The sequence below is a fragment of the Elaeis guineensis genome, chromosome 3, assembly GCF_000442705.2.
Source record: "Elaeis guineensis isolate ETL-2024a chromosome 3, EG11, whole genome shotgun sequence".
NCBI classification, from domain to species: Eukaryota; Viridiplantae; Streptophyta; class Magnoliopsida; order Arecales; family Arecaceae; genus Elaeis; species Elaeis guineensis.
The window spans coordinates 6,889,655-6,905,335 of NC_025995.2; positions in this window are offsets into that span (position 1 = coordinate 6,889,655).

Genomic DNA, 15,681 nt, shown 5'->3' on the forward strand with positions numbered 1-15,681 from the left:
TACATGGAGCAGATGATGGAGCTAATGAGATAGTAGCAGGTCGGTCTGTCGTATTCCACCCATTCTCCTTCAGATGCTGATACTTGATGGTCAGTGACTTATTTTTATATTTTTATATTTTAGATCTTTTATAATTATTAAATTTATTTTTATATAATTATATTTTAATATAATAAAATGATCAAATTTATTTGTAGATTTATTGCATAAATTTTTTATTTTAATTTTATTGATTATAAATATAAAATATTAAAAATATAAATTAAAAATATATATTTATAAATTATTTCTCAATAAATATTATATTTTAATTAGCAATAAAATTATTTATGATAGAATATCCATCATAAATAAACTTATTTACGATGGATGATTTTTATGGTAAATAATTTATTTTTTTTAAATTTAATTTTTAAAAAAAAATTATTTATGGTCGAATATTTTTATCATAAATAATATTCTTTTAAGATGTAAATATTTATGACATAAATTTTTCATCCCAAGTAATTTATTTTATTTTTTAAAAAAATTAAAATGAATTTTGAAATTATTTGTGATGGAAAATTTTGGTCACAAATAATCTTATTAGAGATGAAAATAAATTGGTCGCTAATATTTTTATTTACAACATAAATTTACATCATAAATAATTTATTCAAATAATTTAAAAGATAAAAAAATTTGATGAACATATTATTAGAGACATTTTTATTTTATCGTAAAATATTATCCACGATCTCATTTTTAGCGATTAATTATTAGCGATGAAATTTTCATCATAAATAATTATTTGTGATGAAAATTTAGTGTTTGTGATGTATTTTTCATATTGCAAATATCTTTTTTTGTTGTAGTGGAATGACAATCTAGCAGAAATTCATGAGCTTGCTCATCCAAACTCGATATCCATGTTCAGACATGCTATTCAGAAGATATGCATATCAATTTTTCATGCTGTCAATGAGCATAATTATATCTTTCTGCGTATCTACGATCATGATCTAGATCATCAAAGAGTTCCATATCATGTTGGAGACTATATACGTGAGGGAGTTGTATAGATGGGTCCTCTTCGGCATCCTCACAGGCTTCGACATCTCAAACTTAGAGCGATGTGTACATGGAGGAGGTTGTACAGAGCCTTCTAAACCAGCGATCTCAGAGCCTTTTGGATGTCGTCCGTAATACGGTCGTAGAGATTCTTCGAGATCTATAACTGCGTGATCAGTTGGACTCATTGTCCCAACCATCACATCATGTAATTCTATTAATAAACTCTTTTATTTATTTTAGATTTTCATATTTAGAAGCTTCACATATTTAGACTTCAGTTAGAGAAGGAGATTTAGGGATTAAAAATTCAATCTAACAATCTAATTGATGGGTTGAAGGTGTATATAGTTTCATATCGTCGAATGGAACGTGTAAGAATAATTTGTTTGAGAATCAGAGAAGTGTATCCAAAGATATACCTCCATATCGAAAGATATGCCTCCGTATCGAAAGTTATTAATAATATTTTATTTTTCTTCATTTCAAGAATACTGGGACATCTGACTTTTATCTACCAGCTGCTGGAGAGGAGCATGAGGATGAAAAGGATGAGGAGGAGGATTAGACTTGATTTTTTTTTATTTTGATGTATTATATTTTTTTGATACTATTTGTAAAATTATATAATTTATATTTTTAATATAATATAATAAGTTTTTAATTGTAATTATCATATTATCTTTGAATTTTAATTATAATAGGTATTAGAAATCATAATTGATTGTGATTAATTAAAATAGATTTTAAAAAATATTATTATAATTTTTTTTAAAAATAAAATTAACTATTATCAAAGGGATTAACGATGGTATTAGCGACAAAATAGCTGTTGTTAATTTTTTTAAATTTTATTTAAAAATAAAAGTAAATAACGATAAAAATTAGTCGTCACAAATGCCATCGCTAATAGTAAATATTAGCGATGGCTAGAAAATTCGTCGCTAATGGGTGCAATTAGCGACCAGAGTTGTTACCGACAATTAGTGATGGGATGCCATCGCTAATACATCTATTAGTGACTAAAGTTGTTCCGACCAACAATTAGTGATGGGATGCCGATGGGATGCCTTGCTAATAGTATTAACGACAGTAAAATGACTATTAACGATGGCTAATCAGATTTCTTGTATACCTATTAGTTGATGATAGGATGTATTTATTATATAAGTTATTTTAAATGATACAATAATTGATAAGCATTTTATCTTGTATTTGTATATGCAGAATCCTTAGATAGTGTGTCATAGACCGTAGTTAAATGGACTGTCAAGTAGTTAATAGGATGATTTCTGCTGAATATAAAGAGGGTGTCAAGTACTTCTATGATTATGCTTTTGGGAATCACTCTTAGTCCATGGGCGGGCTTGTTGTCTTTGTAAGAGATGTGTCAATAAAGAAATGCTTGATAGAGATACAATAATTACTCATTTATATAGAAATAGATTTATGCCAAATTACAAGTATTAGTATTTGCATGAGGAGACGTGAGAGATAATTACAAGGATTAGAAGTCAGCAGGACAGGAAAATAGAATGGCAACTGGTCCTGAATTTGATTGGGATATGAAGGATGATCTAGAAGCTTGTAGCGATGATTTCTATCATATGCTGAAAGATGCTGATGAACCATTATGGTTGGGATGTAAAATACACATTGTATTATCAGCTATATTGGAGTTGTTGAACTTGACGATCGAGTTTAATATGACGATCAATTATTATGATAGGATAGTAGCAATAATAAAGAAGATATTACCAAAGGATGAGAAGCTTGTTGGGAGTTTCTATGCTTCAAAGAAGATGGTGAAAGAGTTAGGCATGGGATACGAGAAGATAGATGTATGCCGTAATGATTGCATATTTTCTACAAAGAGGACCAACTGAAGAGCTCATATGATGTATACGGTAAAAGTCGATTTAAGCCGAGACAAAAGGGTAGAAATCAAAAGGATATATCATATAAGGTTTTTCAATATCTTTCTCTCATTTCTAGGCTTCGGAGGCTCTACTTATGCAAGAGTATTGTCAGACAGATGAGATGGCATAAAGAAAGGATTCGCAAGCACATCGATATGATATAAGATTCTTCGATACCTTCCCCTCACTCCTAAGCTTCGGAGGCTCTAATACTTTAGATATTCTCTTTTATGTTATTTTATCTTTTATTATTTAATAAAATATTCTTTATGATATCCCGATACTTTTAGGCTCGAATGATATGGGGTCACCAGTGACCCTACAGTCACACAAAGTAGCTTTCGATTCTTAGAGTTAGCGGTGTGGTAGAGGATCCGTTTGGCTCACAGCACCTTCGACTCAATCGGAGGATAGAAAGCTCGTCCACATTCAGAGACGCTCGTAAGTACTATATTTTTCCTGAATATGTTTAAAATTTAACTATTTTAGAGTCTAATATTTATTGTTTAAAATCAATTTTGTAGCATATTTAGAAGGAACGAGTTCTCCAGTTGACCATTGGGGCCTCGTAATGCAGCCTGAAAGATGTTCCTAGTAAGTAAAAGGTGTTTAATTTTTAAATTCATGGTAGATTTATATTTTATTTATTAATATATGCTTGTTTCTACTTGTAGGAGTACTATCGATTCCAGACTCCTTAGGATGAGGAAGTTGACCGTCGGACCTTTGAGGAGGTGGCCATATGTAGGCTCTGGGATGGACTGTACAGCTTCAGGCAGTCTGCTATAAAATACTTCAATTTTCAGTCACCATCGGATAGAAAGTCTTATACAGGTCACTGGATGTGGGTGGACATATGGGAGGTTCTCTGTGATCGGTGGACCACTGAAGAGTACTCTGATGGGCAACAAAGGGTATGATAGAATTGGATCGCCCAGTAGGATCTAATCAAGCACACCGATGGCTCCATTGGCGCACATATTGTCGCTGATAGATTGACAAAAATTTTATACTTAAATTAATTTCATATTAAATTAATCATATGTATATTTTAATTAATTTAATTTTATTATTTATTTATTATAGATACGACAGCTGGATCGTGCACTAGGGCAGCTATAAATATGGGAGGTCATACACCAGTCTAGGAGGACTGATGATTATTTAGATCCTAAATCTCGACAGATCATAGTAACAACTTAAAATATTATTTATTAAGTTTTTATATATACTGATATGTATGGACTAATGAATTTCTAAATTGTATAGGCGAATTACATGGAGTGTCTCGTATCACAACATGGTGAGGATTTATTTTTTTAGCCCTTGATCTCGAGGGATGGCTCAGGGCCATCGGAGGGGTGAGTAGGAGTCGAGTCATAGGATTCGGCTATAGTTTCAACCCTCTAGCAGCTTGATACTCTTCGATGTCCTTCTCTTAGGCCTCAACGATCCAGACGTGGGGTGATGCACATGTAGAAGAGGTCGTGTAGTGATTTTGGAACCAGTAACTTTAGAGCTTTCGAGATGCCATCTGCGATACGATCGTTGAGATTCTTTGAGATCCACATCTGCATGATCAGCTGAGCTCATTATCATAGCCATCACAGCAAGTAAGTCTATTAATAATTTTTTTTATTTTTAAATTTTTATATTTAAAAGCTTCACATATTTAGGTTTGAATTTAGAAAGGAGATTTGAGGGTAAAAATTTAATCTAATTATCCAATCGATTGGTCGGAGATGTCTACAGCTTCGAATCATCGAATGAAATATGTAAGAATAATCTATTCAAGAATCAAAATAGTATATCGAAATATATGTCTCTGTATCGACATATATATTTTTGTATCAAAATTTATTAATAATATTATATTTTTCTTTGTTACAAGATACTGGGACATCCGGCTCTCGTCCATTAGCTGCTGGAGAGGACGTACAGGAGCAGGAGGATAAGTAGGACGATGAAGAGGATCTTACATGATTTTTTTTGATATGTATATAATTTTGACACTTGTAAAGCAGTATAACTTTATAAAATTATATAACTTATATTTTTAATATAATATAATTAATTTTATATTTATAATTATGATAAATAATTATTATTTTATTTATAATAAATTTTAAAAAATATAATTATTTGTTACTGTTATTAAAATAAATTTTAAAATAATTTAATTATAATTTTTAAAAAAAAAATAAAAAATTAGTAGCGATGGTATTAGCGATGCTAGTTGCATTGGTCAAAATTATTATCGATGGCATTAGCATCGACAATACCATTGTTAATAGTTTTTTAAAATTTTAATTAAAAAAAATTAAAATAAAAAAATATTAGTGATGGTTTTATTATCGATAATATCGTCGCTAATTACACGTATTAGTGATGGATTTATTACCATCGTTAATAATGATAATTAGCGATGATCTTATTTTCGATGAATTTTTAGCAACAGATGTTCGTCGTTAATAACGAGGGAGATTGGGTTATTAGTGATGGTAATTAGTCATTGCTAATAACCTATTTTCTTATGGTGTTCCCCCATCATGCTGATTCCCCCATCGCACCATCGGAACCCACATTGAATCTGTCATCCCTGTGCCACCAGATCCCCCATCCTTGTGTCATAGTCCCCATGCTTTCGTCCTTATGCCGTCGTCCATGCGTCGACTGCCCTGTGTTGTCATCCACTCACTGTTGAAACCCCCATCCCCTAGCACGTGCTGACTGTCCCACATCCTCGCTATCCTCTCTTATCATTCCCTCTTCTCCCAACCCTCTGGTGAGTAGCGATGGCAATAACGACGATGGAGCTATCGCCACACGTCGCTGTTGGTGATTAAGATGCATTAATTAATCTTAATTAGTTGGTAATTTGCAGTGTAGTCCAATCATCTAGTGCCCCAAGGTTATGTGCATGAATGCACGTCCTGGCCCTCCCCATTTGCAATATTGCTCGGTACTTTAGAACCTCTGAGGTGGGATTTGTCTGGTGCTCTGCTGGGGTGGTAGGGGGTGCTGCCTCTGCAAATGTCTCGGCTTGGTCCATCGGCATGGGATGCATGATCCAGCTACCTTGGGCGACAGTCTCTAGTGCATGGGTCGCACGGCTCGGTTGTCTTGCAGTTGAAGCCTGCATTTGCGGGATGCGTGTCTCGACTCTCTCCATTTGCAATGCTACTCGATACTTTGAAACCCCCAAGGTGGGATTTGCATGAATGCCCTGTTGGGGTGCTCGAGGGGCCAGCTTTGTGGCTGCCCCAGCTCGGCCCATTGGCATGAGATTTGCGATCTGACTCTCTTGGATGGTAGTTCGATATGCACAGAGCACACAGCCCAGTTGTCTGGTTCTCCAAGTCTATATGTGTGGGATGCACATCTCGACTCTTCTCGTTTGCAATGCTGCTCGATATTTTGGAATCTCCTAATTTAAAAATTTTAAAAATATTGATTTTATAGAATCATAGATTCATCTTTTGATTAATATATATATTTTAGGATATCTGTGCATTTATATATTTTTGTACGGATTGAAGAATTATGTACATTGATTAGTGATTATTTAGTGTGGGCAGTTTAGAAAATATAATTAATTTTATATGTCATTATAGTAATTAAACGATATGTTAAAGGTTTGAGAAAAATTTCGGACAGTATTTTTTTTTATTCTCCTCACATATTTTAAGCTGCATGGGACAAACTAAAGAAAAATACTGTTGAAATGTTTTGCGGCCTCTGTTGCATATCATTTGATTACTATAATTAACTTATAGAATTAATGCAATTCCTGAATGGGATAAGACTTTCTATACCTATTAGTTGATAGTAGGATGCATTTATTTTTAAGTCATTTGAAATGATAAAATAATTATTTAGCAATTGTTTTGTATTTGTATGTACAGAATTCTTAGGTAGTATGCCATAGACCGTAGTTGGATGGACTGTCGAGTAGTCGATGGAGCGATTTCTACTGAATATAGAGAGAGTGTAGAGTACTTCTATGATTATGCTTTTGAAAATATGGCACTTCAAAGACGAACTTGTTGCTCTTATAAGAGATTTGGCAATAAAAAAATACTTGATAGGAATACAATGACTGTCCATTTATATAGGAATAAATTTATATCCAACTACAAGCATTGGTACCTGCATAGGGAGACATGGGAGATAGTTGCAAGGGTTAGAAGTGAACAGGATAGGGACACAGATAGAATGGTAATATGATTATGGATGCGGCTGGTCCTGAATTTAACTAAGATGTGGAGATGACCCAAAAACTGGCAGCGATGATTTCTATCATATGTTGAGAGATGTTGATGAATCATTATGGGCAAGATGTGAAACACATATTATATTATCAGTTGTATAGAGTTGTTGAACTTAAAGGTCAAGTTTAATATGACAGTTAATTATTATGATAGAATGATCAATCATAAAGAAAATGCTATTGAAGGATGAGAAGCTTGTTGGGAGCTTTTATGCTTCAAAAAAAATAATTAAAAGATTAGGCATGGGATACGAGAAGATAGATGCATGCCATCATGATTGTATACTTTTCTATAAGGAGGACCAATTAAAGAGCTCATATGACGCATGCGATGAAAGTCGATTTAAACCGAGACAAGAGGGTAGGAATCAGAAGGACATACCGTACAAGGTTTTTCAATACCATTCCCTCACTCTTAGGCTTCGAAGGCTCTACTTATCCAAGAATACTGTCGAACAGATGAGATGGCACAAGGAAGAGATTTGCAAGTACTCTGATATGATGAGTTATCCATCGAATAGTGAGGCATAGAAAAAATTTGATACTTGCCATCTTTTATTTGCTCATGAATCATGCAATATCTTTTTGGGTCTATTTATCAATGGGTTTATACTATTCAGTCATGCAACGGCCTCTTATTTATATTGGCCAATCTTTATTACTCTATACAATCTGCTGTCTGGGATGTGCATAAAAGAACATAACATCTTTCTTACATTAGTCATTCCTAGACTACGACACCTTGGTAGAAGTATTGATGTATATTTACAGTCTTTTGTTAATGAGTTGAAATTTTGATGGTTCGATAGCACACCTATTTTTGATGTATCGAAGAAGCAGAATTTTGCAACGAAGGCTGTATTGATATGGACCATTAGTGATTTTTCTGCTTATGGGTTGCTGTTAGGATGGAGCACTCATGAAAGTTTAGCGTGTCCTTATTGTATGGAAGTGTTTCAGACGGTATCTCAACTGGATGAAGTCCAATTTGGCATACTATTTGATAAGTAGAAATCTTGGAGGTTCGGTAGAACTCATAATTAGATGAAATGCAGCATCTTCTGAGAATTGTCATATTGGTCTATCAATTTGATCTTTTATGATCTTGACGTCATGCATATTGAGAAGAATATATTCGATAATATTTTCTACACTGTTATGGATGTTAAGGGTAAGACGAAGGACAACCCCAAGGTCGGAGCAGATATAAAAAATATATGTAAATGTCCTCTATTAGAGTTGGTTGAGGTGTCATCTGAAAAATTTCTGAAGCCAAAAGCATTTTATATTTTAACGAGGGAGCAGTTAAAGGATATATGTGCACTACTACAAAAATATCTTTTAATGATAATTTTATAGCAGTAATTCTTTAATAGCCATAATAAATTAAATATCTATGTATTAATTATGATTATTAATAAATGATCACAAAAAATATACTTATAGGGGCTATTTCTTTCTAATTGCCATTAAAACTAATTAAATGATATGGGCCAAATTACTCGTGTGCCAACCCCCTCTCTTTTCTTTCATACTCCCCTAATCCCTCTATTCTCTCCCCCACCCTGCTGCCCCTTTTCTTTCATATTGCTAATCCTCCATTCTCTCCCCCATTCTCCCGCCTCCTTTTCTTTCATATTCCCCTAATCCCTTCGTATTCCCCTAATCCCTTCGTTCTCTCCACTCTCCAGATCTATTCAAGGCTCGCTGCTGCTTGAAACATTTCTTGTAAAGAAATCAGGATAGGCGCTCGGTGATTGGCTTCCCTCGAGCTCATCTATGTTCATTTTTCTAGATCGATTTGAATCTTAAAACAATGTTTGTGTCTGGATGTTCTTGAAAAAAAAGGGTTCATGGTAGTCAGGTTTTGCACTGCTAGCTGTAAAATATAGGGAAGAATTTCATATACATTTGTAATAGAACTTTTTGGCCATTTTTTTCTTTGTGTGCATTGACATGCACTTAAACACGAGGAGACAGATAGTTTGTATTAACATTCTTTGGATTGTTTAATTGGTGTTGGACTTTTCCCCCTAGATTAAATCTTTCAGGGATCTGGCAGTGTGTCTATCAAGAAAACAAATTTGGCTTTGATCATTGGCATATATGATGAGCCAATGACTCCTGGGTAGTGCAACATGGTTGTTGAGAGGCTTGGTGGTTATCTTGCTGATCAGGTTTTTTGAATTTAGTATATGGTTTTTGGAACTAATTTTATTTTGTTTGTTCTGAATCGTTGACATGAGCTTGCATCTACCTTGTGTTGGAACCAGCGAATAATCAGCTTGATATCTTGCATGATATTTGTGAGGAAATCTGTTTGTCAGTTCATATGCTTTAGGGATATTTGTGGGAAAATCTGGTTTAGTCTATATGTTAGCATGTTCTCTATCTTAAAATTTCACTTCTGTAACTTTTATCTGCCGGGGATTGTTACATCTCACTGAATAATGATACCTATCCGTAAGAAAATCTTCAAAGGCTTAAAGAGTGTAGAAAATTCTGAATCATATGTGCATGTTTGTTTTTTGTTTCTATGCTTGATACTGGAACAAGTGGATGCTATGCTAATCTTCTTTGTGCCATTGTGCATCACCTTCAGTAATTTTAAACAATCAAAACTATGTTGTAGCAAAAAAATGACCGGTAAATTTAGTGCCTTGCTCTTGCATGTTTCAAAAATTGCTTAATATTGAATTGTATAAAGCACTACTTTGTTGTGATGTATGATGTGTTCTTGTACATGCGAATCTACAGAACCAATCTCTTTCCCTTCTTTTCCTTTGATTATTTTTTTTTTGGTAAAGATCTCATTTGATTATTTGAACCCATAATGTGGATTATATTTAAAAAGAGTTTTAAAAATGTCTGCATGCATCCCATTGTTTTGCTGTTTTCATGATCTACTAAAGTGGACTATAAGTTCTCAAGCCATGTATAATTAAATAACTAAACTTCTTCTTTTGAGGATCATAAATAACTGTGCTTCTGCATACTAGAAATGTTGGTTCATGAATAGGTACGGTTGCTTAACAAGGTCTTCGGCTGTAGATCAAATCTATAATTTTAGGTTTATGCCTTTATTAAAATGTCCAAAAAAGCATATCTGGTGATCTTTCTTGTCTTACTACGGTTGCTTCAAATCCTATATACCAGTTTACCAACGGAAGAGTTAATGCCTCTTCCGCACTAGAGAATGCGATCTTATACTACCCTTTATTTCTAGAAATAACCTTCAACCTCAAAGCGGATAAGAGGACAACTACATTCTTCCTTTATATAAAACATGCAATACTGGCTATACAATCTTGATGTACTGTTAACATGCACTTTTATATAGACAGATGCTGAAACAATACTTCGGTTGTTGATGTTCTTGGTCTTTACAGAGGATCTATGCTATTTAAATTTTTGCTATATATGTAATTGATTTGATTCAGATTTATGCCTTTATGTTGGAATTTCTTTAGTTTGAACCTGAAATAGGTTAGGCATACTAGCTTGTAAAGTGGTTTAGGAAGTGCCAAAGTTTTCTTCAAGAGGACTTAACATTTTGCAGAGTGGTTAGGCATACTAGTTTGAATCTAAATTCCTGCATCATGAATTTAGAAGAAACATGAGTTAGCACGATTAAGAGTAATTACTTATGGATTTATCTTTTTGTAAGGAATTTATTTCAGCTATATTCGATATTACTAATTAAAATATTCATGTTATACATGAGTTTTATAATTGTCCTGTTATTTATTTTTCATTCCCCTTGTCTATGTGATTACGAGGAATTCTAATTTGAATCAAAGCATTAATCTCTCTATATCTTACTTTCAAGAATCTTGCTTGTTTTAGCAGTGACCTTTCATGGAACATCATCAGCACATGAGATGGACAGATTATAGTGGGGTGACCACAGAATATCTGGATGGAGTAGATAATTTTTTTCAATTTTGTCTTTCAAAACAACTCTGAGAATGTAAAAATATTATGTCCTTGTAAAAGTTGTGCTCTACTATCGAAAATCTCAGGTAGATGTATATATTGACTTTATAGTCAATGGTATTATGTTGGGATATGATGCTTGGATTTATCATGGATAATTAATGTCTACATCACTTCTTATGCGAGATGGTCATAGAGAAAGTGAAGCGCATGAAAATGATGATGTTGTAGGAATGTTAAATGATGCATTTAGAGTAAAGAGTGAAGCTAGAGACATGGATGTAGGGAATCCAGTAGAGGAAAATATTGATGGATTTACCATACAAAATATTACATAACACTTTAATGTGGAAGTACAAAAATTTAGTAAATTGTTGAAAGATGCCGATGGAGAATTATATCTAGGATGTAGGAAGTTCACCACATTTTCCTTCATTATTGCATCTTTATCATATAAAGTATATTTTGGATGGTAACCATCGTTTGGTGTGTTACTTAAACTTTTAAAAGATGCATTCTCTGAAGGTGAAAGTTTACTAAATTCCTTTAATGAAACAAAAAAAGATTATTGAAGGATTGAGACTTAATTATGAAAAGACCAATGCTTGTCCTAATGATTTTAGAAAGAGAAAAATAATGATGATATGTGCTTAGTATGTGGTGCTTTTTGATGGAAAAATAGTACTAGTTTCTCTAATGATGCATTGAGTTTAAAGAAACTACAAAAAAAAGTTTCGGTAAAGGTTTTGAGGTATTTTTCTTTAAAATCAAGCTTGCAAAGGTTGTATATGTCTTCTAAAATATCAGATTTGATGATATGGCATGTGAAAGGTCGTACTGAGGATGGAAGTCTGAGACATCTGATAGACTCTGAAGCATGAAAAAGTTTTGATTCTTGATATTCGAATTTTGTAGCATACCCTCGTAATGTTAGATTGGGGTTTGCAAATGATGGCTTTAACCCATTTGGTATAATGCAAAATAATTATAGCATATGGCTAGTCATTTTAATGCCATATAATTTGCCACCATGGTTATGCATGAAGCAATCTTATTTTATACTTTCATTGCTCATTCTTAGGGAAAAAGGATCATGAAAAGATATTGATGTGTATATGAAACCTCTAATAGAGGAATTGAATAAGTTATGGGAAGTGGGTGTAAATTCTTATAATGCTTCAAGTAAAGAGACCTTTCAACTACCTGCAGTAGTTATGTGAACTATAAATAATTTTTCAATTTATGGCTACTTGTTTGGTTAGTGCACTTCTGGTCATTATGCATATCCTTATTGCAATGTAGACACCTACTCCAAGCGTTTAACACATGGCAAGAAATTTTGCTACATGGGTCATCGTTGTTTGTTGGATATATCACATAAGTTTCGATATGATAGAAAATCATTTGATGGGGATAAAGAATTAAGAGCTGCACCACTCATACCATCTAGATCAGGGGTGTTAAATCAATTAAAGGATATTAACTTCACTCTTGGCAAGTGGAGCAAAGAAGTCAGTGGGGTTATGAGGAAAATATGGAAAAAGAAAAGTATTTTTTTTCTAGACTTATGGGGAGTATAATTTAGTACGTCATAATCTTGATGTGATGCACATAAAAAAAATATAGGTGATAACTTAATCAATACGTTATTAAATATTGAGAAAAAGTCAAAGGATAACTTGAATGCATATTATGACTTACAAGAGATAAATATCAGACAAGAGCTATGGTCTTAAGAACGAGCATCGGGAAGAACATACTCGCCGACTATTTGTTTCGCTAAGGCCGCACATAAAAAAAAAAAATTTCTACAAGGTCTTTGAGAATGTAAAATTTTTAGATGGATTTGTATCAAATGTCTCATGATGTATTATCAAACATCATAAATTATCTGGATTTAAAAGCCACGATTGCTATGTTTTAGTGCAACAACTTCTTGCTATTGTATTACGAGGAAGTTTGCTTGAAAAAGTAACTTTAGTTTTAATGAATTTTGTAATTTCTTTCGAGGAATATATTCCAAAACTCTGAAAGTGAATGAACTTCAGTTATTTGGATCAAATATTGTATTAATACTTTGTAATATGGAGAAGATTTTTCCTTCATCATTCTTCACAGTTGTGGTTCATTTAGTTATTCACTTGGCATATGAGGCTAAATTGGCTGGATCAGTTTATTATTGATGGATGTATCCTATTGAGAGGTAAATAATTAGTTTTAAGCTACTTTATCTTTTTATATTATGAAACCATATATCAAGAATATAATAGACTTATATAAATTTTATTTACTTGGATGTTTATCCATCTTAAAATTCTATGTGCATAATCGAGCATGTCCTGAAGGTTCGATAATGGAGGCATATCTAGTAGACGAGTATCTAACATTTTGTTCTTGCAACTTACAAGGTGCTAAAGCGAGATCTAATCGATCGATTAGAAATCATATTAATATTGATCCTAAAAGTGTTCAAGATTCATATCTTTTTCCTAATATGGGATGACCATATGGCAATATCAAAAGATTTTCATTGGATGAAAAAATTGATCCAACTCCCTGAGAGGTGAGAGTTCCTATTATATTATAGAATTCATGATATATATCACATTTGTGATATGTTATTAATCATATTACTATTCTGTTATATTTTATAATTATAATAGAAATATATTATTGTTGTTTATATTTATATTACAAAATTATTTAATATATTATTTCTTATTGGATATAAAATACCCTCGGCCGAAGTTCTTGGCGGGATTGACCCTCGCAAGTCTCTTCCGACTTTCGACTGCTGTTGGTGAACTCCCATCGCTCCGCCCACGACTTCAACCGCAAGTAGACTCCGTCCGGACTCCTACGGGAGCCGGGCTCCGTCCTCAACTTCAACTGCTGGTAAGCCTTGTCCGAACTCCTACGGGAGCCGAACTTCGCCTTTGATTTTAATTGCAGGAAGACTCCGCTCGGACTCCTACGGGAGTCGGGCTCCGTCCTCAACTTCAACTGCTGGTAAGCCTTGTCCGAACTCCTACGGGAGCCGGACTTCGCCTTTGATTTTAATTGCAGGAAGACTCCGCCCGGACTCCTACGGGAGCCGGGCTCCATCCTCAACTTCAACCGCTGGTAAGCCTTGTCCGGACTCCTACGGGAGCCGGACTTCGCCTTTGATTTTAATTGCAGGAAGACTCCGCCCGGACTCCTACGGGAGCTAGGCTCCATCCTCAACTTCAACTGCTGGTAAGCCTTGTCCGGACTCCTACGAGAGCCAGACTTCGCCTTTGATTTTAATTACAGGAAGACTCCGTCCGGATTCCTACGGGAGCCGGGCTCCATCCTCGACTCCAACGGCTGCAGACAGACTTCGTCCGGACTCCTACGGGAGCCGGACTCCGCCCACGACCCCAACTGCAAGTAGACTTCATCCGGACTCCTACGGAAGCCAGACTCCATCTTCTATTCCGACTGCGGGAAGACCTCGCCCAAACTCCTACGGGTACCAGACCTCGCTACCGACTCCAACCGAACTTCGGCCGACAAGTCTGGATCCCCTGGCAGGCCACAGTAACAGACAACACTGCTCCACTCCCTGCGGTGGACCCTACGCAGCTCCATTACTCCCTGGCAGGCCGTATTAACAGCCACGATTCTGCTCCACTCCCTGACGAGTCACGACAGCGGACGCCGCTCCACTCCCGGTAACTGATTCCACGTGGCGAGCCACGGCGATAGCCACGATCCCACTCCACTACCCTCCGCAATAAATTTCTCCTGACTCTGGGTGGCCCGCTACCAGACGGTTACAGGCGTCGCTATCAATTTGTCGCCCCCTCCATCTATAAAAGGGGAACCCCAGATACGTTATTCTATGAGCTCTCGTTTTTACCTAGAAACTCTGCTAATATTTTCGTTCGAGCACTCCATTCTTGTTGAGGCAGAGAACTGACTTGAGCGTCGGAGGGTCTTGCCCGAGCAACCCCACCTCCGGTTTAGACTTCTTTTGCAGGTCCCGACGGCGATCGCGACTCCAGCTTCTCCGACGTAAGCGAATTTTTGCACCAACAGGATTGGCACTAGAGGAAGGGGCTGAACCTTCGTGCGGTACCCTTGTTCTTAAAGGAGCGCTCAACGGAGCCGCCTCTGGTCATCTTCTCCGACACCTGCTCCTCCTTTCCCCCACTAGATCCTCGCCCGATGTCTTCTCGTGAAGCATCCGCACGGCTATCCACGGCCTCTGCGGCCATATCTCGGGCCTCGATCTCGCCTCTGGTTTCCCGGGCCCTGCATCCTCCGACAATGGTCGCCGGCATGGAGTGGTCGGACAATCGGCCTCTGACGGATTTCGCCAACACCATCTCGGGAGGATCCCGGCAGGAAGCAACCAACATACCGGCCGTACCCTCCAAGCGGCAAAAGATTGAAGAGCCCATAACCTTTACTGAAGAAGACGCTCAGGGAGTCCAATTCCCTCATAACGACGCGGTCGTAGTTTCCATGAATATAGCAAAT